This window comes from Molossus molossus, unplaced genomic scaffold, assembly GCF_014108415.1.
Source record: "Molossus molossus isolate mMolMol1 unplaced genomic scaffold, mMolMol1.p scaffold_m16_p_10, whole genome shotgun sequence".
Classification (NCBI taxonomy): domain Eukaryota; kingdom Metazoa; phylum Chordata; class Mammalia; order Chiroptera; family Molossidae; genus Molossus; species Molossus molossus.
The window spans coordinates 12,269,148-12,295,353 of NW_023425345.1; the positions used below are offsets into that span (position 1 = coordinate 12,269,148).

Sequence of the window (26,206 nt, forward strand, 5' to 3'; positions counted from 1 at the left end):
AGTTTGTGTTTGTCCATTTATATCCAGGTGAGTTAAAAGAAAATACTTTCACCATTAAAAGTTTTGTAAGGCCCTGGCTGGGTGGTTCAGTTAGTTGGAACATCATCCCATGCACCAAAAAGTTGCAGGTTCGATCCCTGGGCAGGGCGTGTACAGGAGTCAACCAACTGATGTTTCTCTCTCTCTCTCCCTCTCCCCTCTTTCTCTCTCTCATTTCTTCTTTCTCTCTAAAATCAATAAAAACATATCCTCAGGTGAGGATTAAAAAAATAATAAAGTTTTATAAGTAGAAAAAAATTCCCTGAAATCCAAGCCATCCCATAAATTGGCGCCTGGGAAACATTAGACTCATAGACCTGAGGAGGCCTCGCCAGCTCTCCGGTGAAGGTCCCTCCGGGCAGGCACCTGGATCGGCAGGTTCCTATGCAACAAGCGCCCCTGGTTGTGTTGTGCCTCCCAACTGAAGAACACGAGCTCCTCGGGGCACGGGCGTCCCCTGCCTCGTTGGGTTAGTTCTTCACACTGGCGCAGAGTAGCTGCTAACTAAGTGAACGAATTTATCAATTCATTTCATCATCAATACATTTGAGACTGAATCGATCGGCTCAGTATTCCCCGAGCTCCCCCACGGACAGCTGCTGTGTGTCCCGCAGTCGTCTCTTGGCGGGGAAGACAGGAAGGCAAGAATCCGTGTCCCTGGGGCCCCAGTGGGAGAGACAGGAGAACAGAGTTTGGACTTCAAAGGAAGCTGTGTTTGGCTCCAACCTGAGTGCCTGAAGCCAGGAATTGGCCCCAAGTGAACAGGTAAAGCGAGAGATCAGCCAGGTGCTGGTACGTGTGCTAACCTGCTCTGTAGAATTTTCTGAACTGAGTTCCCCAGGTGGGGGCAACAGGCCCTGGGCAGTGGGCCTGCGGTGGCCCAGGTCACAGTCACTTCCCAGTCCTGCTGCTTGCAGCTGTGTCCGTGTAGACGGCAAACTCCCCGAGCCCCTGCGCCTTGGTTTCCCCATCTGGAAATTGACACTCATCATGCCACCCTTTCAAGGGTATTGAGACGGTTGCGTTAAAGTACGTAAAGCACTTTTTATGCTGGGTGCAGAGTGAACATCCAATCAATGGAGCTGTTACTGTGAAGCCTCCCCAGTGACCCTGTAAAGGCAGCTGGCAGTCTTCCCATTTAACAGACAAGAAAACAGAGGCTCGGAGGAGGCAAGTTCTCGACCAGGTAACTCCCCTGCTCTTCCCAGCTCACCACACCCATGAGGGGGCGCGACCACTTGCAGCCACCTGGAATAAATTCTGGTTTCTGAAGGCAGGGCTGATGTCCTTGGAGTGCTGATGACCCAGTGACCGTCACAGCAGCGTATGTGGCCACCTGTACTGTGTATTCAATATGAACAGAGAGTATTTTCCTCAAGCCAAACAATAAAAAGTGGAGTTACCTAAGTGTTAGTTGTAATAGCCCAAACCGAAAAAATATCTACCCACAGCAGAGTGAATGAATGAATTGTGGGGCAATCACACAATGGAATACTCTATGTCCACAGCAAAGAAAATGAAGGAAAACTGCCACATGCCACCACATGGATGAATTTCATGAGCACATGTCAAAGGACAGAAGCCAGACACACACAAACACTGCCCACTGCGTGGTTCAATTCACAGAAAGTTTATAAACAGGCAAAGCCAAGCCCTGGGTTGGAGGACAGGAGGACAATTCCTCTAGGAGGCAGGGGCTGTGGTGGGTAGGCCTGCAGAGGGTTTCTGGGGAGTGGCAAAGCTCTGTTTCCTCACCTGGGGGCTGGTTACATAGGTGTGCTCACCGCTAACTCATTGTGTGCCCACCATGGTTTTGCATTTTCCTATGTGTTATCTTTTGTTGTTGAGAAAGTCACTATCTTTATTTTATTTTTTTTCTTTATTGAGTTTAGAGAGAGAGGAAGGGAGAGGGAGAGAGAGATAGAAACATCGATGAGAGAGAACATTGATTGGCCTCCTCCTGCATGCCCCCCACTGGGGATGGGGCCCACAACCTGGGCATGTGCCCTGACCAGGAATAGAACCACGACCTCTTGGTGCATGGGTCGATGCTCAGCCACTGAGCCACACCAGCCAGACTGTGTTATCTTTTTATTTAAAACTTTTCTTTTAAGCAGGGATATCTATACCTTGTTCTAAATGTTCATTTCAGTATTTCAGAAGATGTCTGTGATCCTCCAGGTTGAAATGAAATGAGCTAACTCCCCAAGAGACTTTAGCGCAGTGTCTGGACCGGAGAACTATGCTCAGCCAATGCTAGCGAGTGTTATTATTACTATTATTGTGGCTTTGATTTGCCAAATGGCAGGGGGGAGCTTTTGAAAATCATACAAGACGACTAATTCTCAAAGGGGGGCAGGGGCGGTACAGAGGAGGTGAGATCCCCCACCCACTGCCAAGCCACAGCGCAGCCCAGATCCCTCCCGGTCCCCGTGGTTTCCCCGCCCTTTTCCTGTCCGCACAGCACACCTGTTCATAACGCGTGGCTTCTGGGCTCAGCCAGAGCACAGGGCGTGCATCTGTGAGAGCAGAAAGGCAGCTGCTGGCTGCTGCGGGTCCAGGGCCAGCAGCCACTGCCACCCAGCTCCTGTGCCCCACCCCGCAGCCTGCCCTCTTCCCGGGGCCCCTCCACCCCTTCCCGCCCGCGGCGCCTCCCCCGCTGCCACCAGCCCCGTGTCCTGCCCTGGGGCTAGTACCCTCCCCACACGCTCACACTCATAATGTTCACACTCGTGTCCACACTTTCTCACCGTCGTATATTCACACATACGTTCACACACACACCCTCGTGCATTCCACGCGCTGACAGTCACACTGTGTATACCTGCTCACACGCTCACACTCACCACGTCCTCGCACACATGCTCACGCACGCTCACACTCACCACGTCCTCGCACACATGCTCACACACATGCTCACGCACGCTCACACTCACCACGTCCTCGCACACATGCTCACACACATGCTCACGCACGCTCACACTCACCACGTCCTCGCACACATGCTCATCATGCACGCTCACACTCACCACATCCTCGCACACATGCTCACGCACGCTCACACTCACCACGTCCTCGCACACATGCTCTCACACATGCTCACGCACGCTCACACTCACCACGTCCTCGCACACATGCTCACGCACGCTCACACTCACCACGTCCTCGCACACATGCTCTCACACATGCTCACGCACGCTCACACTCACCACGTCCTCGCACACATGCTCACACACATGCTCACGCACGCTCACACTCACCACGTCTTCGCACACATGCTCATCACGCACGCTCACACTCACCACGTCCTCGCACACATGCTCACGCACGCTCACACTCACCACGTCCTCGCACACATGCTCACACACATGCTCACACACGCTCACACTCACCACGTCACCACGTCCTCGCACACATGCTCATGCACGCTCACACTCACCACGTCACCACGTCCTCGCACACATGCTCACGCACGCTCACACTCACCACGTCCTCGCACACATGCTCGCACACATGCTCACGCACACTCACTCTCACCACGTCCTCGCACACATGCTCACGCACGCTCACACGCACACTCCTCAGGAACATCTCACGACACAGAAATGCCCCTTGTCCACCAGGGCAGTCTTGTGAGCTCAGGGCGGAGTTTCTCACGTCACGGTCCCTGAGGTCCTGGTTCACAGCCACCTGCCGTGTGGCGATGTCCCCCCTCCTGAGGCGAACCCAGATAGACGGAGCAGGGTCTGCAGTGTCATGGCCTCAGACTGCACCTCACACACCACAGGTGAGCTAACCTGAGTCGGGGATCTTTCCAGAGAAAGGGCGGCGAGGGGTGCTGGGGTACGCACGAAGACGGTGCCGAGGCAGGGGTGCAGAGGGCCGCAGGTCCCCGCCTCTGACCCGGCCCTGCTCTGGGCACCCGGAGTCTGGCGGGCTTGGGGAGCGGGGATGCGCGCGGACCAGCGAGGGAGGCAGGAGCCGCGCTCCTCTTCTCGGGCAGGGAGAGCAGACGCCAGCCCGCAGCGCAGCGGCTTCCTCCCCGGGAGCCTCCACGGGGCTCATGCTAAGGCTCGTTTATCTATGGCTGGGTGTTAAACCAGCCCCCAAACAATGGCGAAGACAACCGCTTTGTAATCTCCCCCAGTTCCGGAGATGGGCCGGCGGGATCGCTGCCCTGGGCCCACCCGAGCTCTCCCCGTGGCTTCGGACTGATGGCCGCTGGGACCGCCGTCCAGCCGTCCCCCCGTCGTGTCCGCCGCAGCAGGTCCGGGAGGCTGGCCCCTCTCTCCGTGGGCTCTCCGGGCGGCCTCGCCACCGAGGCTGCGTGGGCTTCCTGACCTGGCTGCTGGAGCTCAGGATGCCATTCCAAGAACAAGAAGTCCTTCCTCACACCCAGCTTTTTGCACAATTCAAACTATCTTGAATGAACTTTAATAAACTATTTTTGTAGCATCGGCTAGAATTTCTTCAGTTCATCACCAAGAGTTTTTGATATCAGATCTCAATGAAAAAAGCAGTCTCTCGTGACAACATCCACATTTTCTGTTTTATGAGAAAGGCTAAACCTTTCCTGGAGTCAACCACGGATGGGGCACCATCCACACAAATGCCAAATAGTTCCTCTAAGACAGGCCATTTGTATTATGAAAATAAAAAATGAAATATTTTAAGTTTCTACACAAAAACATTAGAAAACATTTCAGTGACCTTGTGTTAAGTAGGACACAACAAATATGAACTGTAAAAAAAAATTCAACAGCCCAGCTGGTGTGGCTCAGTGGACTGAGCATCATCCCATGGACTGAGAGGTCCTGGTTGGATTCCTGGTCAAGGCACATGCCCCAGTTGCAGGCTTGATCCCCAGTAGGGGGCGTGCTGGAGGCAGCTGATTGATGTTTCTCACATCAATGTTTCGCTCTCTCTCCTTTCCTCTCTCTCTAAAAAAATCAATAAAATATATATATATTTTTTTTAAAACAACAAACTGGGCTTCATCAAAATTTTAAACTTTTGCTTTTCAACAGACAACTATGAAAATCAAAATGCAAGCCCAGCTGGGCAGAAGATATTTGCAAGACCTATAGCTGCCAAAGGAATTGCATCTAGAATATAAAGAGAGCTTACAACTCGATAAGATGATCTAATAAAAAATGAACAAAGTATTTGAACAAATACTTTACCAAAGAAGTGATACAGATGGCAAATGGGCATATGAAAAGATGCTCAACCTCTTAGATCATTAAGGAAGTACAAATAAAACCACAATGAGATACTACAAACTATGAGAATGGCTAACATTAAAAAGACTAATCGTAACAAGTACTGGAGAACATGCAGAGTAACTGGAACTCTCCTAGTCTGCAGATGGGGCATATACTATCGCACAACCACTTTGTAAAACAGTTTCTTATCAAATTAAACATATACCTACAATAGGACCCCGCCATTCCACTTTTAAGCATTTACTCCAAACAAATGAAAGCATATGTCCACACAGACACTTCATAGCAGCTTTGTCAGCCAAGAACTAGAAACAAATCAAATGTCTATCAACAGGTGGATGGATAAACTGTGATATATCCATCCGTATGCTGCAATGAGTACAATCCAGCAATAAAATAAAGAACTGGTTATGGATACACACAACAGGAATATTCTGTTGTAGCTCTAAATAATTTTGCTGAGTGAAAGAAGCCAGACATAAAAGAATATATACTGTATAACTGCATTATGCTAAATTCTGGAAAATGCAAACGAATCTATAGTAACAGAAAGATCAATGTTCTGACCTGGGCCTGGGACTGAAACTAGAGAAATGGATCACACAGAACATAAGGAAGCGTCGGGGGTGATGGGTGTATCCCCTATTTGACTGTAGCGATGGTTTCACAGGTGTACAAATATATCAAAGCTCATCAAATTATGCCATTGATTGCATGTCAATGATATTTCAATAAAACTGTAATGAAAAATAAAATAATAGCCAAAAAAATAAAAAATACATATTGACTTTTACTTGTTTGGGCAACTCTTTGCAACAGAGAAAGATTCTAGAGTTTCGTCATTTACGAATCTTATCAACGCTACAACATGACGCGTGTGGGTGAAATCCGTTGACAGATCAGCCTGTGCAGAGAAGCTATTGTTTTTCAGTTTATTACGTAAACCTCTTCAGCATCCTGTGACATGTCATCAGTACGTTGCCTTGCCGTATTCTTTGAGAGAGGAACCTTTCTGGGTTCTCATATTGCATCTTGTCCGGGCATTATTCTCACTGACGCTTTCCTGGTGTCACCAACTGTATGGCCTTCCTTCTGGGGGGCAATGGTTCTCCTGCCAGATTGCTTCCTGCACCTGATGTGAGGCTTCTCTAAAGCCTCGCACTGCTTGTTTGAGACTCCAGGAGCCATTTCAGAAGAGCAGCTCTTTCCTTTTCAAACGGCCATGGCCTGTCATCCAGTGTCCTTCCAGTGGGCTGGGCAACTGCGGCACAGACACGGGGGACAGGACCGCGTGGGTCCCCAGCCTGCGAAAAGCCCACTGATGAGCGACTTCACCGTACAGGACGCGTCCCTCGTGCCCTGTCCGGCCAGCTCAGAAGACCGCGGCTCCTCGCTGCTTCCAGTTTCAGGGCTCACCTGCGATCCTCCACCACGCCCCCGAGCGGGACTGTCCGGGGCCTGGACCTAGAAGTCGCCTCTGTCACGTCATACCTCATCCTTGAAACGCACCACCTCACCCTCAAAAGAGTCTGTAGAACACAAATGTTAATAGAATACAAAGGCGAAGGGCGTGATGGATGCACAGGGAAACGGAACAAGTGCAAACACTTCACAGTGCAATTCTCTTCTGACCTGCAGTGTTTTTCAGTGTTCACAACAGCTGCGGCACGGTGGGTAAAAACTCCTTTTTACGTCTTAAATGTTCTCTGTGATTTATATTACACCTGTAGAGTGCGTTTGCGCCTATGAACCAGTCAGCACTGAGTAAGAGAGATTCCAGGAGGTCACTGGGAGGGAGAAGCTGGTGTCACCTGCCCACTGTCCCCTCCTCCGTGCAACCCAGAGCTCCCTGGCGTTCAGCAGCCGTCCCTGTCTCGAGTCAGTGGACCCAACTGAGACTGACTCTATGGATGAGGAGACCCACACACCGCCAAAGGGGCCGTGATGGGGAGTTACTTTTAAATATTTTTTTTTCCTTTATTGATTTTGGAGAAAGAGGAAGGGAGAGGGAGAGAGAGAGAGAGAGAGAGAGAGAGAGAAACATTGGTGAGAGGGAGCATTGATTGATCGCTTCCTGCATGTCCCCCCACTGGGCACCGGGCCCACAACCTGGGCATGTGTCCTGACTGGGAATCGAACCGGCGACCTCTTGGTGCGTGGTTGACGCTCAACCACTGAGCCACACCGGCGGGGCTGTGATGGGGAGTTTTATATGTCAAGTTGGTTAGCCTGTAGACCTCATTATTCAATCAAACACTAGCTCAAGGGTTGCTGGGAAGTATTTCGTAGGTGTGATTAAAGTCTAGAACTTTAATTCAAGGAAGGGAGATTTTCCTGAAACATCTGGATAACCTGGCTGGGCCTAACCCAGCGGTGGGAGGGCTTTCAGAGCGGAACTGAGGCCTGCCCAGGAGAAGGAATCTGCCTGTGAACAGCACACGGCTCATGCCTCCCCCTCAGGGCCACCCCGGCAGTCCCCCCACTGCGACAGCTACTTTCATGACATCTACGGCCCCTCCTCATTCTGTGTCTCTGGCGGAAGCCTGACGCCGGCCACAGGGCTGACGGAGCCTGGAGCAAATCGCTGCGTCGGTCCTTCGGTGCAAGTGCTAGCTTGGTGCACACGTAAGACTTTAAACATAATGTGTGTTTGTTGTTGTTTTTTTTAATCCTCACCCGAGGATACATTTTTCTATGTATCTTCAGGTAGAGAGAGAGGGAGAGAACGTGAGAGAGAGAGAAACATCGATATGAGAGGGACACGTTGACTGGCTGCCTCCTGCACGACCCCAACCAAGGCCGGGGACTAACCGCAACCGAGGTACGTGCCCTTGGCTGGGACCGAACCCGGGACTCAGTGGTCTGTGGGCCAACGCTCTACTGCTGAGCCAAACCGGCGAGGGGATGTGTTTGTTTTGTTTGTTTTTTTTAATCAGTCACAAATTCTCAGAGAATGGGGTTCTCCGGGACTCTCGTATAGAAGGTGTTCAGTCTATTCTGAAGCACTTACCCGGACCTCCTTTTCCATTCAGATCCACCTTCTTCCTGACATTGCACATCTTCCCATCGGGGGTTCTTCTTCTGAGCCGCTCTTTCCTCCACTTTCCTCCGAAGCTTGTCAAAGGACCAGCTCTTCCCTTGTCACGTGGCCATGGCCTGCCATCCGGTGTCATTCCAGTGCCCTGGGCCATTGCTGCACTTGCGAGTTGTTTGTCAAGATTGTGTTAAATAAACAACACCCCCCTCCCCAGCTCGGCTTAATTCAGGGGCCCTCCTACCCCACTGCCCTGCTCCCCCAACCCTTGCCGGAGAATTTCCGAGAAGCCATCTGTAGACTCAAGTGGAAAACAATGAACTCCTTTCCTCGTGTAGAAAACGAAGGTGATGATACTCTGCCTACCCACCTCCCAGGACTGTCACAAGAATCAAATGTGATCAAGGATTACACTGAAAACTTAAAGTCATAAAGATGAAAGTATCATCATCATCTTTGTAATTATCTTAATTATTATTATCACTTGACTAAACCCACCAATTATTCTCTTCCTGCCCTCACCCCTTTCTAAGAGGTTTGCCTTCCTCCACGAACCACGGTGGTGCTCAGCCACTCCGGTTGTACCAGGTGGTGTGATAACAGACGCCTGAAAAATCTGGATTCCTTCAAGAACTGGCTAGAGTTCTGCACTCAGTATCCTTGAAGAAATTACTTTATATCAGTTATGGTTCTTAGACTGTAAAACCCAAGCATACTGACTTAAGAAAAATAACTTATTGACCCATTCACTGAAAGTTCACCATCGACTATCACCACTAATGATTACATAGTACCACAAGTTATAGCCAGAGCTATAAAGAAAGAAGAAGACAGTGTAAAAATTGGAAGGGAAGAGATAAAACGCTCATCATTTACCTAGAAGAACCAACGGGAGCAACAAACAAATTATTAGAATGTATAAGCAATGTTGCCAGATACAAGATTAGCCCATAAAAATTGATCGCATTTCTCTACACTAGCAATAAATCAATAGGAAAAAGATAACTTTCAGACACATATTTTTTCACATTTTAATGTCTCTGAAATCGGGAGGCATCTGACATTGATGGCATCTTAGATTTGCGTACACACAGTGTCAAAAATAAGACCATTCTCAATTTCACGGATATTTTGAAGTATCTTGGCAAAAACAAATAATACACGAAGACCTCTAATTTAAAAATTTTAAAACTCAATAAAATATGTAGAAGATAGTCTAATAAGTGAAGTGACTTTCTATGCTCTTGATGGGATGATTTAATATGATAAGGTTGTCAGTTCTCCCCAAATTAATCTATAAATTCAATGCAATTCCAATTAAAAATTTTATATGCGTATTTTTGGAAAAACTCTGTAAAATTCTACATGGATTGAACACCTCTTTGTGCCATGAGCCAGTGTTCCTCAACCTTTTTCTATGTTAGCCTCCTAAGATGCTTTTGTAGACACTTTTTCTAATTATAACCCCCTACACCCACACCAGGGAAATTTTAATACCACAGTTATACTAATTTTCTGTTTATATACTGTATGTAGATCTGTGTTTTAATCACAAAAAGAGTTACTTTTTTCACTCTCCCAAAAAACAATTTTCACTCTCTTTGGGGCAATCACCTTCCATTTACTACCTTATCCACTGAAGATGCTGTATGCATAGAGGTGAGGAGGGACTTTAAAAAAAAAAGTCAAGCCCTGGCCGGTTTGGCTCAGCGGTTAGAGCATCGGCCCGTGGACCAGAGAGTCCTGGGTTCGGTTCCTGCTAAGGGCACGTACCTTGGTTTCAGTTTGTCTCCGGCCCTGGTTGGGGTCATGTGGTTGGCAGCCACTCAGTGTGTCTCTCTCACATTGATGTTTCTCTCTCTCTCTTCCTCCCTCTCTCCCTCCGGCTCTATCTGAAGATAAATGCAAAAAAAAAATGTCTTCGAGTGAGGATAAAAAAAAAAATTCAAAAGTTCAAGTCATAGGACAAAAGATCGAAAGATTTGATGACTATGCTTTCCTATCGATGCCATAACAAATACCACAACTTGAACCTCAACCAGTGCTCATTTATCATCTCCCAGCTCTGGGCCCCAAGTCCAGTGAGCTTAGCTGGGGCAGTGGCCCCGGTTCCCACCAGGCTGGCCTGGACTCTTGTCTAGAGGTTCTGGGGAGATCTCACTTCCAGACCCCTCAGGTTGTGGACAGAGTTCAGTTGCATGCAGCTGTGGGACGGAGCGCCCCATTTTCCTGCCGGCCAGCAGCCCAGTGGTCCTTCTCAGCTGCTAGAGGACACCCCTTCCTTGGGTCTTAGCCTCCTTCCTCTATCTTCCCTGCAGCCAAGTCCTCCTGAATCCCTCTGACCTCCCCTCTCCTTCATTCTCCCGCATCTCTCCGATGTCAGCCAGAGAAATGCTTCTGCTCTTACAGACTAGTGATTACACCGGGCCCGACCAGATAATCCAGGATAATCTCCCTAAACCGAGGTCCATGCTAGGGTCTGAATATATGTGTCCTCCCAAAACTCATATGTTGAAAATTATTCCCCCTCCCAGATGATGGTATTGGGAGGTGAGGCCATTGGGAGGTGACTAGATCATAACAGCAGACCTCTCGTGAATGGGATTAGCACCCTTACCAAGAGGCCTCCCAGGGCTCTGTTGCCCTTCTGTCTTGTGAGGTTACAGCTAGAAGGTACCCTTTCTGGGTCTCACCAGATACCAAATCTGCCCCACCTTGGCCTTCGACTTCCCAGCCTCTAATACTGTGAGTGATAAATTTCTGTTTTCTTATAAACAGAAATTTACAAGCCACCTACACTCTGGTATTTTGTTACAGCAGCCAGAATGAACTAACACAGTTCTAAACGTTAATTACATCTGCAGAGTCCCCTCACCTCCATTAGTGTTTGATTAGATAATTGGGGGTCAAGAATCCTGGAGGGACATCTGTAGAGTTCTGCCTACTGTGATTACATTAAAATGAAGGATCTCTGATCCACAAAGGACACTGTGGACAAAGTTAATGGACAGATGAAAGACAGGAAGAAATATTTTCAACTGCTGAAACCAACGAAGGGTTAATATTTATAATATGTGAGGAACCCTTACAAATGAACGAGAAGAAATGGGCGAGGAGTATGAACAGGCAGTTGATAGAGGTAGTATAACCCAAGTTACTTATAGGTATATAAAGAGATACTCAAAGTCATTAGTAATCAGAGAAATGCCAATCCTAAAAACATGAGCTATTACCTTATTTTTATTTGATTGGCAAAAATTAGAAAACTGGAAAACGCTAAGTGTTGGGGGTGAGGGAGGAATAGAGATATGGGAACCCTCAGACACTGCCGTTGGGAGTGTAGACTGAGACACTCTTACCCAGAGAAATCAGGCGTTGTGTGGTCTAATTAACAACCCCCCCCCCCCCCGCCCGGAGCCAGCAATCCGCTGCTGACCCAAGGAAGTTCTTACATAGATCCATCGGGCACACACACAGCACGTTCACTGTAGTGTCTTTTGTAGCGAGGGAACGGATACATAAAATATAGTAAATATATACCAAGGAGAAGCACGCAATAATGAGAACCAGTGGATAGTATGGTACCCATAGCATCAGGTGTGGGCCTTAAAAACATGGTACTCAGGCCCTGGCCGGTTTGGCTCAGCTGTTAGAGCATCGGCCTGCGGATCAGAGAGTCCCGGGTTCAGTTGCCACTAAGAGCAGGTACCTCGGTTGCATTTTGTCCCAGGCCCCAGTTGGGGTCATGTGGGTGGTGGCCAGTCGATGTATCTTTCTCACATGGATGTTTCTCTCTCTCTCTTCCTCTCTCTCTCTCCCTCCCACTCTATCTAAAGATACATGCAAAAATGCCCTCGGGTGAGGATGAAAACACACACACACAAAATGTGGTACTCAGTAAAAAAAGAAGTAAAGGAAAGAATGAGACATGAGAAAATCATTTGCGTCAATCAAAATGACAGCAAAGGATACAAACAAAAAATCACTTGCTAAACACACGAGGATGACTGCTCACAGGAAGGGCAGGGAAAGCCAGAGCTGCAGGAGGTATCGGAACTAAAGAAACAAGTAGACCGTTTTGTATAAAGTGCCATGATCGGAGGCTTATGGTTAACTTGGCCTTCTCCACCGACGGCCAGTTTTTTTAAAGTTGGTAGGTAGTGATGGCTTCAGGCACAGCTTCATCCAGGCCTCAGGCAATGTCACCAGGACCCGTGTCTCTGCTGTGTCACCTGGGGTTGGCTCTACCCTCAGACTGGCTTGGACAGAAGTGAAATTTGATTAAGTACAGTTTTCAAAGCGAATATGTGCTCTGTTAGATTGAATGCGCTTATGGGTGTAAATATAAAGTTATTAGTGGCCTTTCCTGCCTTAGTAATTTCAGCCCGTGAACCCATCGAACGGGGCTTACTCGAGGCTCTGACGTGCCATTTTGAACAGCTGTGGTCACTATTCTCGAGACCCACAGCGTACATGCTAATGAGCAGATAATAACATCTGTACGTGGTTGTGGTCACCTTTGGACATGGTTGTATTTTGATTAAGTACTTGAGATAAGCGTGTTTATTTTTCTGACAAGTAGAGAGATAAAGGAAAGAATAAAAGTTCATTACGACAGGAAAGTAGAAAACAGACAAACCTCAGAGGGAAGGGGGCGGGGGTGGGCGGGAAGAGATAAGCCAGAGAACTTCTATGCATATAGCATAACCAATGGACACAGCCATAGTGTGGGGAAGGCAGGAGGGGGGGCAGGAGTGAGGAGGAGGGGGAGTCAATGGGGGATAAAAGCGGGAGCATCTGTAATGCTTTCAACAATAAAGATTTTTTAAAAATTCATTACATAAGGACTGTAGCTTTAATGAAGGCTTTGCTCCAGCAGCGTGGTTTTTGTGAGCAGTGGTGTTGGGGGAAGATACTTGGCTTGTCTCATGTCTCCCCATGAGTGAGCTCCATGAGGGCCACACTCGGGTCTTCCCCTGGGACCTCGAAGTGACTCAGCATCTGGTGAGCTGGGACAGGACCAGGGCATTCAGACTCTGTCCCTCCCTTCACCTTTCGCTGTGTAGCCTGACAGGTGCGTTAGTTTCCCAGGGCTGCCATCCCAGATGACCACCAACTGGGGCTTTAAAACAACAGAAAGCCCGGCCAGTATGGCTCAGTGGTTGAACAGCGACCCATGCACCAAGAGGTTGTCGGTTCGATTCCCAGTCAGGGCACATGCCCAGGTTGTGGGCCCCATCCCCAGTGGGGGGCATACAGGAGGCGGCCAGTCAATGTTATCTCTCATCGATGTTTTTATCTCTCTCTCCCTCTCCCTTCCTCTCTCTCTAAAATCAATAATAATAAAACAGGAATTCCTTCTCTCACAGTCCAGGAGGCTAGAAGTCTGACATGGGTGCTTGCCAGGTTGGTTCCTTTCGAAGGCTGAGGGACCTTCTGTTCTGTGCCCGTCTCGGCTCCTGGGTGCTGGAGACCCTTGGCATGCCTTGGCGGGTAGCTGTGTCCTCCATGTCTGACCCGTCTTCACAGACGTCTCTTCTCTGTGTGTCTCTGTGTCCTCTCCTCTTCTTATCGGGTCACTCATCATTGTGGTTGAGGCCACCCTGATCTAGTAAGGCCTCATCTTAACCACGACCTCTGCAAAGACCCTATTTCTAAATAACATCATATTCTGAAGTCCCAGGTGGACATGAATTGGGGTGGGGGGGGCCTATTCCACCCAATACAGTGACCTGGCCTGCATTGGCCTGGTCCTAGGCAGGCAAACCAGCCTAATGCAGAGTGAGGGGGCACGTGCGGATTAGTAAGGGACCTGTGCCATGCATCCAATGCCATCTCATCACTAACAAAGGTCAGAAGGGAGTTCTGGTGAACCTGTCTTCTGCAGGCAACAGACACTGGGGCTTTGGTGGAAAGAAGTGCCCGAGGGCAGTGGCTTGCGTTGAGGCCCCTTTAAGAGCCTGAGGTCCTCCAGGTTCCTCCCCAGCCATCCATCCGAGAGCAATCATCTTTCTCCAGCTTCCTTGGGTGGCTCTATCCCGTTTAATTATGCAGCTACCAAGCCGGGCATGTGAGCAGAATGCCTAACCGAAATCCGCACCCTGCAATTGAGAGGCGTATCCAAGGAGACTGACAGGTAAATGTGAACGTGATAAATCAAGATCTTGGTGTTGCATTCTTAATGCCTTTTTCCTCTGAAAGGGCCTCTGTGCGCTCCCCTCAGCAGACTTGCTGGGGATGTAATCCAACCTTGGGCTGTCCCTGAATGAGAATGTCACCCTGTGTGATTCCAGAACTAGGTGGGACATAATCCTCCTACCCTGGAAACCTAATTCCAGCTCCCCACCCCTTGCAGAATTCAGCCTGGGGGTGGGGGTGGGAATAGATTCTGCAGCTGAGTGATGTCTACAATATTGCTTTCCAAGTAGCTTCATCTCACAAAGCCTGGATCAATACCCCTGGCCAGTCCAGCCATTCAAAGTGAAGCGGCCATTCTTGAATTTTTCACTTTTCCATTGCTTGTTATGAGGTGTGGGTGCCGCAGGGGCGCTGTCATTTGTGAAGATGTCTCGGCTGTGTGAGAAGCCTCCTCAGCTTTAAGAGGCTCTGAGGGTGAAAGGCACAGGGTCCTTTAAAGAGCAAATTCTTTTCCTCTCTTAAAATCTTGATGATTTATTGACTTAGTCATTCCCTGGATAAGCTGTTGAGCCCTGTTCTGTTATCTGCTGTTACACAACCAATCACCCCAACTTAGTGGCTTACACCACAGTAATCATCCCCTTTGTCCACACATCAGCAACGTGAGCAGGGCTCCCCTGGGCAGCTTGTCACTGCTCTGCTCGCTGTTCGCTGGGACAGCTCCCCTGGGCTGGAGGGCGACTTCCCAGAGGGCTCGGTCCTACAGCTGTCAGATGGGTGCTGGCTGGTGGTTCCCCTCCACGTGGGCCTGGCCACGAGGCCGCTGGGGCTCCCTCTGGGCATGGCAGCTGGGCTTCGACAGCCAGTACCCTGAGAGTTAGGAAACAGCTTGGCACCTTCTGAAGGCCTGGGCCCCCAGGCTGGCAGTGTCACTTCCACCACATCTGATTGGTTGAGCAATCCCATGGCCCAGATTCAAGAGAGGAGGGATGGATTCCACGTCTTAATGGGAGAATCGGCTGTTGTGAGTATCGACCATGTACCAGGCTCTGGGGAAACAGAAGGGGTAGCCAACACCTACTGAGCGCTTGCTATGTAGCACCGTCCATGTGCTGAACTCATCTAAACCTTGAAGAAAACCGATGACCTGGTACAAAACAATGGACTCCTGAAGATGCCCCCGTCCTAATTCACAGAACCTGTGAAGGTGCTCCGTGATGTGTGACCAGGTCGTGGTCCCTGGCAGGGGCATGAAGCTGCAGACGGAGTGAAGGTCGTTAACTGGTTTTGATCAGGGAGCTTATCCAGGAGGGCCCAGGGCCGTCCCAAGACTCAGCGTCAGAAAAGATGCGACAGAGGACGCAAGGTCAGAGTGACGCAGCGTCAGACGGACTTGCCCGGCTGTTGCTGGCTTTGAAGGTGGAAAAAGGGAACTGCAAACCAGAAAATGGGGCTGCCTCCAGACACTAGGAAGAACAAGGTTCTCCTTCTCCTTTAGCACCTCCAGAAGGAACACAGCCTGCATCTTGATTCCGCCTGAGACCCACGTCAGACTTCTGACCTACAGAACGATTAGGTTAAAAAAATAGGCCCGACCAAGGTGGCTCAGTGGTTGAGCATCGACCCATGCACCTAGAGGTCCTGGTTCGATTCCCGGTCAGGGCACATGCCCAGGTTGTGGGCCCGATCCCCAGTAGGGGGCATGCAGGAGGCGGTCAATCAATAATCTTGCACATCAATGTTTCTATCTCTCTCTCCCCCTCTCCTTTCCTCGCTCTAAAATCAATAAAAAGAAAAACAATTTTTTAATGGCATTGTGTTAAGCTACTACATTGTGGTAACTTGTTACGGCAGCGACAGGACATGAATGCACACAGCACTGTTATCAGCCCCTTTTACAGAGGAGACAACCAAGGACTGCAGAGGTGGCACAGCTCGGCCAGGGCAGTCAGGGTTCCCGCACCCACCCCTGCTCTCGCCGCCACGTCCCTGCCACGGGAGACTGCGCACTCTGGTGCGAGAGACAGGTGTTCACACAGAGAAGACAACACGAGGCAGAGCCTGTCTGAGGTCACTGGGGGCAAAAATGAAAGAGGAACTGTCAGAGGGTCAGGAAAGTTCAGATAGAAGGTAACCCAGGGTTCTTTCTGTGACGACAGACAAAACCCCCCACAGACCAGTAAAAGCAAAAGGGGAACTAGAACGGCTCCGGTGCGTCAAGTCTGGGATATAAGCCACCCCTTAGACTCAACTCAGACAGTGTTGGCAGCACCTGTCTTTCTTCAGTTCTTTTTTATCCTCACCCGAGGACATTTTCTTGCATTTATCTTCAGATAGAGGGGGAGGGAGATAGGGGGGAAGAGAGAGAAGCATTGATGTGAGAGAGACACATCGAGTGGCTGCCACCCACACGACCCCAACCAGGGCCGGGGACAAACTGCAACCGAGGTACGTGCCCTTAGTGGGAACCGAACCCAGGGCTCTCCAGTCTGTGGGCCGATGCTCTAACCCCTGAGCAAACCGGCCAGGGCTTTCTTTACTTCTTGACCTGCCTTCCTCTCAGGCAAGCAAACCCTCCTCCTGAAAGAGCCAGCACCCAAACCCCACCAGCACCCCCTGAGGAAACCTAATCTTCCCCAACACTTAGCCAAAGTCTCCTAGGATTGAGGCTCATCCAACTGGATTGAGTCACGTGCCCGTCCCTGAGATGACTGCTGTGAGCAGGAGGCAGAAGGGGCTGATCAGCCAGGGTCACCTGAACCCTGGGTGCGTCCACCCTCTGCGTGTGTTCCGGGGTTGGGGAGAGGCGATTCTCCAAAGGAAAATGAAGGTGCGGTCAACGGGAGGAAGAGGAATGAACGTCAGGCAGGCAGATCAGCTTCCACTGCTCTCCCTGACATGGCCATAAAGTCAAATTTATTTCTTTTTCTTTATTTATTTTAGAGAGAGAGGAAGGGAGAGGGAGAGAGAGTTAAAAACATCAATGAGAAAGAACATCGATTGGCCGCCTCCTGCATGCCCTCCACTGGGGATTTGACACACAACCTGGGCATGTGTCCTGACCAGGAATCGAACCGGCGACCTCTTGGTGCATGAGTTGATGCTCAACCACTGAGCCACACCAGCCAGGCACAAAGTCAGATTTAACATAGGAGGATCATGCATGTGATGTTTATTCATGATCTGTGATAGATATGCCCTCCCCTTCACACCTCCATTCTTGCTAACACAACCCTAAACTTGAGTTTTGCTCTGGTATAAGGTGCAGAGCCCCTGAGTTCTGGGACTGGGGATTCCTCCCCAAGCTCCAGGGATACATCATAATTGGTCTAAACCAACATGGTGATCCTCCTGTGCTTTTTCAGATGTTGTCTTTCACATCCCCCCTTGCTGCTGGAGGTGGCCATGTGACCAGGCTCTGTCCAGTGAGATACAAGAAGGGGTCTGTTTGGGGGCTTCTGGGAAATGTTGTGCTTTCTGATAAAAGTCAGAAGAGTTTCCTATTGCTTTGCCTTCCTCACTTCCTGCCTTGAACATAATCGTGTAAGGAGACGATGCTTGGTGCTGCAGCAGCTATCTTGCAACCATGAGGCAATAAGCTAGAGACCAAAAGGAACATGATGAGGATGACAGAGGGGAGAAATAGAAAGTCATCAATGAGCCATTGCACCAACTTGGAACTGCCTATTGCTAGACATCTTGTAGTAAGAGATAATTAAATGTCTTTATTGCTCCGGCATGGTTAGGTATTCTTTACCATGCAGCCAGACACTCTTGACACTTTATTATAAACATGAAAGATTATAACACTCCTAGACTTTTTAGAAGCTCTCACCAAAGCCATTAACTCAGATGCTCCCTCTGCCAGAATTTCAGCAGCTGGCCATTAATATAACTTCCAAAGGCAGGTAGAGCGTTCACAGGTAGTGTTGCTAATCGATAAAGCTGTTTTGACAGCGGAATGTGCTATATTATTAGCTGCATTAAGCAGGCAAGTCCATTTCTGTTCCCTCTGAAATACACAAAGGAACAGGGTATAATTCAGTTCTTTCTGGGTATTAGAGCGAAAATCATAAGGGACATTTTTCAAGCTTTCAAGAAGGTTGTGTGTTCTTTTTTTTGAATCATGAAACGATTTTTTCTTTTAGATGACAAAGTTGTGAAAGTCCAACAATATACCAGCAGGACACTCTTAAAGCTATTGTAGAAATATCTTTGCTAAATGAAAGTGAACAAAATCCTACTCAAAAAAGACTCATGTGCAGCAAAATGACTCTACATGACCCACCTATCTGGCAGTCTATGGAAATCCACCAACTTAATAGGGAATCGAGAGGGCGTATTTTGTCTGTTTGGGGCTTAATTCATTCGGTAATAATCAGGTATTTGTAAACCATAACAGTGATTGCAACCATCATTTACTGCGTGCGTACAGGCACCCTGGCTAGTATTTCAGTGCACCTACTTATTGAATATCCACACTCACCCCAGGAAGGAGGCACTGTTAATATCCACGTTTTGCAGAGGAGAAAGCAAGCCCAAAGATGTTAAATAAATTGACAAAGGTCACACAGCTCCAATGGGGGGCCCTTTGTTAAATATTCAGGAATTTTGTGGGCCCATTGTTAAATATCGGTAGCTTGAAATTAATATGGTGAGAATATTAATTAACACCGTAGACATTGGCGAATGCTACAAATCAGGGCTCCCCTCCCGATTAACCAGCACACCACTGCATAACGAATAACAACCCAAACAAATGCATGAATCTATTGATGAGAAATGGCAGACCAGGTATGTTGCTGATGCGTAGAAAAATGGGTAGGATTAGTGAATATTCCAGAAATAATAAACCCCAGAGAGCTCCAGGCAATGTAGCGTATGTACATAACGCGAGGATTTTAAGGATACAAGAATCATCTTTGTGCTCCAGTAAGTCTCCAAATAGAAAAGTATAAATTGCTCAAAGCTTCATCAGTGGCATGCCCCCCAGCTCAGACATCTGAGTTATGTAAATATCACAGACTTGAGGGCTGGGTAGTGTAGAATACATTTGCAAGAATATAAGTATAAAAGACATTTACAGAAGCCTTCGCTTTGGGATCATTGAGAAGATTCCACCTGACCCAGAACAAGAATCCCATCCAGAGTCCCTCCCCCGCTGCACCCCGCAAACCCACCTCTTTCCTGTGCCAGGAACTGATTGGCACCATGCCCTACCAATATCCAGCGCTGACCCTGGAGCAAAGGAAGGAGCCAGCTGAGATTGCTCGCTGCATCCTGGATCCGCAAGGGCATCCTGGCTGCAGACGAGTCCACTGGGAGCTCAGCCAAGCGGCTGCAGTCCGTGGGCACGGAGAACGCCCAGAACCGGCTCGGACCGCCAGCCGGCGACCGCGTGAATCCCTGCGTGGACGGTGTCACCCTCTTGCATGAGACGCTCGATCAGAAAACAGATGATAGGCATCCCCTCCCCCAAGTTATCAAATCCAAGGGTGGTGGTGTGGGCATCGAGGTAGACGAGGGCATGGCACCCCTGGAAGAAACAAATGGCAAGGCTCCTGCCCAAGGGCTGGATGGGCTGTCTGAGCGCTGTGCCGGTACAAGGACAGAGCTGACTGTGCCGAGTGGTACTGTGTGCTGAAGATTGGGGGACATACCTCCTCAGCCCTCGCCATCCTGGTAAACGCCAACCTTCTGGCCTGTGATGCCAGAACACCATCAGGCCCGATGTGGAGCCTGAGCCCCTCCCCGATCGGGACCACGACCCGAGGTGCTGTCAGTGAAAAGGAGCCAGCTGCCGGCTACCGGGCTCTGACCAACCACCTCATCTACCTGGAAGGCACCTTGCTGAAGCCCAATATGGTCACCCCCGACCATGCCTGTACCCAGCAATTTTCTAAGGAGGAAACTGCCATGGCAACTGTCACTGTGCTGTGCCACACATCACCCCACTGTCCCTGGGACCGCCTTGCTACCTGGAGGTCAGAGGAGGAGGCATCCATCAATCTCAGTGCAACCAACAAGCGCCCTGCTGAAGCGTGGCCCCGACCTTCCGCTACGGGGAGCCCTTCAGAGGTGTCCTAGGCTGCCCCCCGACACTCCAGGCTCCGGGTGCTCCTTCCCAGCACGCTGGCCTCCCCCGGGACACTGGCGCCGGGTTGTCTGCCATGCCAACCCCTTTGCCCCTTCCAGCCCCCGCCAATACACAGCTATGGAAGGGGCGCAATAAGGTACGGCGTCCACCTGTGAGCCCAGAAAACGAAGATGATGGCGATACTTGTACAGTGTTTAAAATTAGAAAAGTGAAGCTAAGTGTCTCTAATGCAGACAAAACTCACTTCTGAACTGACATTAAGAGGCTGTCCGTGGTGGTCAGCTTCTCTGCAGCCTGGCTGCTGCTTATATTGAAAGTGAGCCTCAGACCAAACGCACCGCACCTCACATATTTTTATTTATTAACAAGCGTAATTATAAACTGGGTTGCGTTCCAGCTTTCTGACTTTTTAGCTGATTTGCTCACACGTTACAGGTAATTTTTTTGAGGACTAGACAACCAAACCTCAGAGGCAAGGTTCTGTTACACACTCAGCTGGTCTCCAACTCCGGGGTGCACTCAGGCACCCCCTAAGGATACAGGACAAGCCTTGTTGGGTCCTTATGCTCCATTCATCCAAGCGTGGGGGGCCCTCAAAGCATTTCAGCCAATCCGCTCACCTTTTGGTGTTGTTAATCCTCACCTGAGGATATTTTTCCATTGATATTTTTTTTTAGATAGAGTGAGAGGAAGGGTGTGGGGTGGGGAGAAGCATCAAAGTGAGAGAGACACATCAGTTGGTTGCCTCCCACACAACCCTGACCAGGGCCAGGGACCAAACCTGCAAGCCAGGTACGTGCCCGTGACCAGGAATCAAACCCACGACCCTTCAGTCTTCGGGCCGATGCTCTAACCGCTGAGCCAAACCGGCCAGGGCCAATCCGCTAATCTTGAACACCACTAAGGAAAGCCCATTTCTACCCAAACTTCACCAATAAAAACCCACTTTTGCTAGCCTCTGTGCTAATCAGTTCGATGCCTGGTGCCGAGCAGCAATAAAGAAAACAGATCTTGAGGTGAACCCTCTGATCTACTGTCATCACCCCTGAGTGTGGCGTCCTAACTGGCGAAGAGGGTCACCGACACACATTTGTATCGAACCATCTAGAACTATCCTAAAGTAGTCACAGACACTGTAACACTAAGGTCCACAGACCCCCAGGGAATCCACGCATAGAATTCAGGGGCCCATGATTTTGGTGGGAAAAATTACACCTTTATTTTCATTGACCTCAGTATTTGCAAGCCCTGTACTTTAGCCATTCGTGTCAGATATTTTCCTATCACATCACAGCAGCTATATATACACTTGGAAATATCATTAACGCTCATTGTTATTCTACATTTTCAGACCCCCTGACCTTTCGTGAACTGTATCACAATCGTTTCTGTATCACTGACATGTGGGAGGAGACTTCTGACCCGAGGTCAGGCCTTCAGAACATTATTTCCCTTCTCAGCTCTGTACTCAAAATTTGCAGTATCGTGTCGAAGATTCTGGCCGAAAAGCAACACCTGATATTCTAGTGCCTTCAAATCGTTGTGCCAAGATCTTACCATCTGCTGCAAGTTGGGTTCCGCGGAAGCAGCCTGGGAGATGGAGGTTTGCGTGCAGGAGGTTTATTGGGAGAACACTTGGGAACAAAACCTGTCCTGTAGGGCGAGTGAAGGAAGCAGGTTGGACAGCGGGAACAGCCCATCCCTGGGGAGCTCTGCAGCGAGGCTGGGGCGTCAGACTTGTCCCAGCTTGTGGGGAAACCAAGGCTTTGCACCCACACACCTAACAGTCACTGGATATAGCTGACCCCAGGAAAGGAGGCATGTCCTTGGGTGAGGCAGGGCTCTGCAGGGACTCAGTGGTCAGCCGTCAGCTACCAACACACCCTACAGATGGGGGGATAAACACTTCCATCCTGGAGCCGTTCCGGCCAACACCCACGCTGCACCGCAGCCCACGAGCCACTCACCTGGGTATGCTCTCACACCCCCTCCACACATGTGCTTTGCACCCCTGCTCCAGATCTGAGAAGGGAGGTGATGCATCCCGGGCTATTGTCATCAGTATCTCAGGCTAAGCCCTTCCTTAAGCTGGAGATTCAGGTTATATAACTATCAATTTCCCAAACTAGAATCAGGGAGCCAAGCGATGCCTCTATTTTCACTCAGGTTTCCCTTCAGATCCTGACCCTCCCTTTAATCGGTTCTGATCAGAGCAGCGCCCTGGTTGGGTCCACACCCCTGGTCCCTAACCCTCACTCAAGCACCAGCCTGGTGTTTCCCACCAGCCTCCCCTGGCTTCACACCTGTCTCTTGCCCCCCAACAGCCCATCTTTCACAGGAACAGCCTCGAGAGCCTCTGGCAGCTACTGGTGCCCCATTCCCAACCTCCCTTCTCCCCCCCTCCCTTCCCATCGGCCAGACGGCACTCCCCAAGCTGACCTGTGATCGGGTCTGATCAATGTGCCAGCACCTGCCAGACAAGTACCAGTCCCTCACCAGGCACCCTCCACGGACCGGTCCCACCTTCCTCGCCCATCACCGCCTCTCCCCAGGCTCCAGCTAAACTGGGCGGCTCACTATCCTCCGCTTTTGCTCAGTCTCCCCTCCGCCAGCAACGTTTTTCCTGCTTCCTGTCTCTGTCTCCCATCCACGTGTTCATTCCATTGGGGGGGAGCACTGGCTGAGCCCTACCATGTGCTCAGCACCACTGAGGAGAGAGCGCTGAGCAAGACAGGGGTGCTGTCTCCCTTCCACCTGCGGACTGGAGCTGCAGATGCTGGGCAGACGGGCGGTGCCTGGCTGCTGAGCGTCCTGGCCATGCGCAGGAGCTGATGACAGATGTGCGGGGCAGGAGCCCTCGAGACTCCGCTCATCCACTTAGTCCCGTGGTGCCTTCTGCTCCACTACGGTGTGAAGAACCTGCAAGTCACGCGTGCCGGGAGGAACCGTGTGAACCAGGCGGGGCTGCCGCGGGCCTGTCTGATGCGGACATCTGAGCGGAGACTGGAGAGAGCCCTGTGTCGGGGGGCAGGAGAGAGCAGGTCCCGGGCAGGGGCCAGGGGCTGCAGGCCTCGAGGCCGGCCAGAGGGTGGCTCCAGAAACTTCGGGAGTGGGCACAGGGGTCCCTGGAGGCCTGGTGTGAGATGACTGGTCAAGGTCCCGGCCCTCCCACTCCAAGTTCCTGCAAGTTCAGCCTGTGGGCAGCAGCACCCACCTCCCCTGGGAACACATCAGAAATGCAGAATCAGTCCCACCCCACATCTGCTGGATCAGAATTTGCATTTTAACAAGATCCCCAGGCAACTCAAGTCCCTCATTCAGGCGATGGTTCTGGACTGGGTCACACAGGTCCTCTTAGACACTGAAAAGGAATGTGAAATCCGCCCCCCCCGTCCTCCTTCCAGGTCGATGGTAAATGCTTATTCTTCTGGGAAGCATGTCCTGATCCCCACAAGCTGATGGGAATCCCACAAGGATGTTAGTCATCCTCACAGATGACTAATGTGTCACTGAATCACGGACTCCTTGAGACCGGGAGCACGTCCCCATTTCTTTGTCATCTCCACGTCCCCTTGCATCATCTCGCCTGCAGGGGGTAAATTAGCAAAAATACTCAAACAAATCCAAAAAACAGTACAATCATGTCAGGGGGGATGATGCCGTATCAGACAGGACTCTGAACTCTTTTAGGGGAAAGTGACCACATCTATTTCTACTGGCTTAGGCCAAAGATGATGGACTTATTCTCTTCCATAGCTGAAAGTGGAGCAGAGTAGCTTCAGGCACGGCTGGATTCAGGTGCTCCAACAGTGTAATCAGGAGTCTATTTTTGTCCATTTCTCTACTTTGCTTTCCTTTCTACTCGCTTCATTTTTAGGACCAAGTCCAAATATTGAGAAAAATTACCTCCAGCACTCCGAAACCTACGGTGTACGAGCCTCACAACCTAGAGAAAAGAAAGCCCTCTCTCTTGATATTGACAGTTTTGGCCCAGGCCCGTCTTTTGGGTCAGGAGGTAAGACTTAGCGCCGTCTGAGCCAAATAGACTGGGAGTCGGGGGTGAGGGCTTCCTAAAAGAAAATCAAGGTGCTATTATCAGAAGAAAAAGGAGAAAGGATGTTGAGCAGAAGGGGAAGCCATTCACTACAACCATCCAGAGACAGACCGGCTGTGCTATCATTAAAAATCATGATGTTCAGGAATATTCATTAACCCAGGGAAAACTTCACCGAGTCTTGCAAAATGAAAAAAGTAGACTGCAAAACATTAATGTGAAATGATAACATTCAGGGGTATGAAAATATATTCCTTATAGAAAGTGGCCATATGCCTAGAATTATGATAGTAAGAAATATCTATCCCAGTGGACCTGGTAGAATTGAAAGTTTCTTCTTTTTTATATTTTTGCCGTTTTCAAATGTCTATATTGAATATATACTATATTTGCTATCATTAAGAAATGTTATTTTTGCCTGGCTGGTGTGGCTCAGTGGTTGAGCGTCAACCCATGCACCAAGAGGTCGCCTGTTCAATTCCCGGTCAGGGCACATGCCCAGGTTGTGGGCCCGATCCCCAGTGGAGGCATGCGGGAGGGGGCCAATCGATGTTCCCTTTCATTGATGTTTCTCTCTCTCTCTCTCTCTCTCTCTCCCCCCCTTCATCGCTCTCTAAAATCAATTTTTAAAGATGTTATTTTTAAGTAAATGTATGCATAATGGTTAATTCAATGTGTTAATTTGGCTGGGCCACCATGCCCAGGTATTTGGTCAAACATTATTCTGGATCTTTTGTGAAGGTGTGGTTTGAATGCAGTTAACAATGAAATCGGTAGACTCTGAGTAAAGCAGATTACCCTTCAGACAAGGGTGGGCCTCATCCAATCAGTTGAAGGTCTTACTAGAACAAAGACTGATCTCCCCCAAGTAAGAGGACGCCTGCCTTTGGGCTCAAGCTGCAACTCTTCAGGCTGCTGGTCTACCCTGCAGATTTTGAACTTATCAAGTCTCCACAACCATACGAGCCAATTCCTTAGAATAAACCCTCTCTCTCTCCACACACATACACACACACACACACAAGCACATGCACACGCACACACACACAAGCACACGCACACACAAGCACACGCACACACGCACGCACACACACTCTTGGTTCTGTTTCTCTGGAGAAACCGGACGTGTACAGCATGGTTCTCGCCTTCTATTATTAACTCCCCATCAAAGCAAACAGCAGTCTCAGGGACAGAGCCTGCCTTTGAGCCCCAGGCTCCTCTGACAAGAAGGCCGGTGTCAGGTAGAACCCACTCTCCTCTCGGGTCCTGTTGGCCTCGTCTCTAACCAGAGCTGACACTCCAGCCTCGATCTCAGTGCGGGGACAGAGCCACCACTCCGACCCCCCTGTAGCGTGCTCTCCGCTTCCGTATTTGAAGATTAGGTCCTGCCAGCATTTCTTTACCTTAGAAGTCAGCGTGAAAAGAAAGAAAACAACACAGTCTCTCGAGTTGGGAGACTTGTCCAGTCACTAATGAACGGCTAAATGGAAGCATCTGTTTTATCTCCGCCCTTAAAACACCTGCAATGTCAGCATATTTCCAATCTCATTACTGGTCCAGACTTTGCTGTCACAGGAAAGGAACGCTCACTGCTTGGCTCGCCTCTCGGACCTTGGACC

At 49.7% G+C, this 26,206-nt stretch overlaps 1 pseudogene; it reads left to right on the forward strand.

Moving 5' to 3' along the window:
* The first annotated feature begins 19,638 nt into the window (after positions 1-19,638).
* Positions 19,639-20,523, forward strand: LOC118623297 (annotated as a pseudogene).
* Positions 20,524-26,206: the final 5,683 nt, after the last annotated feature.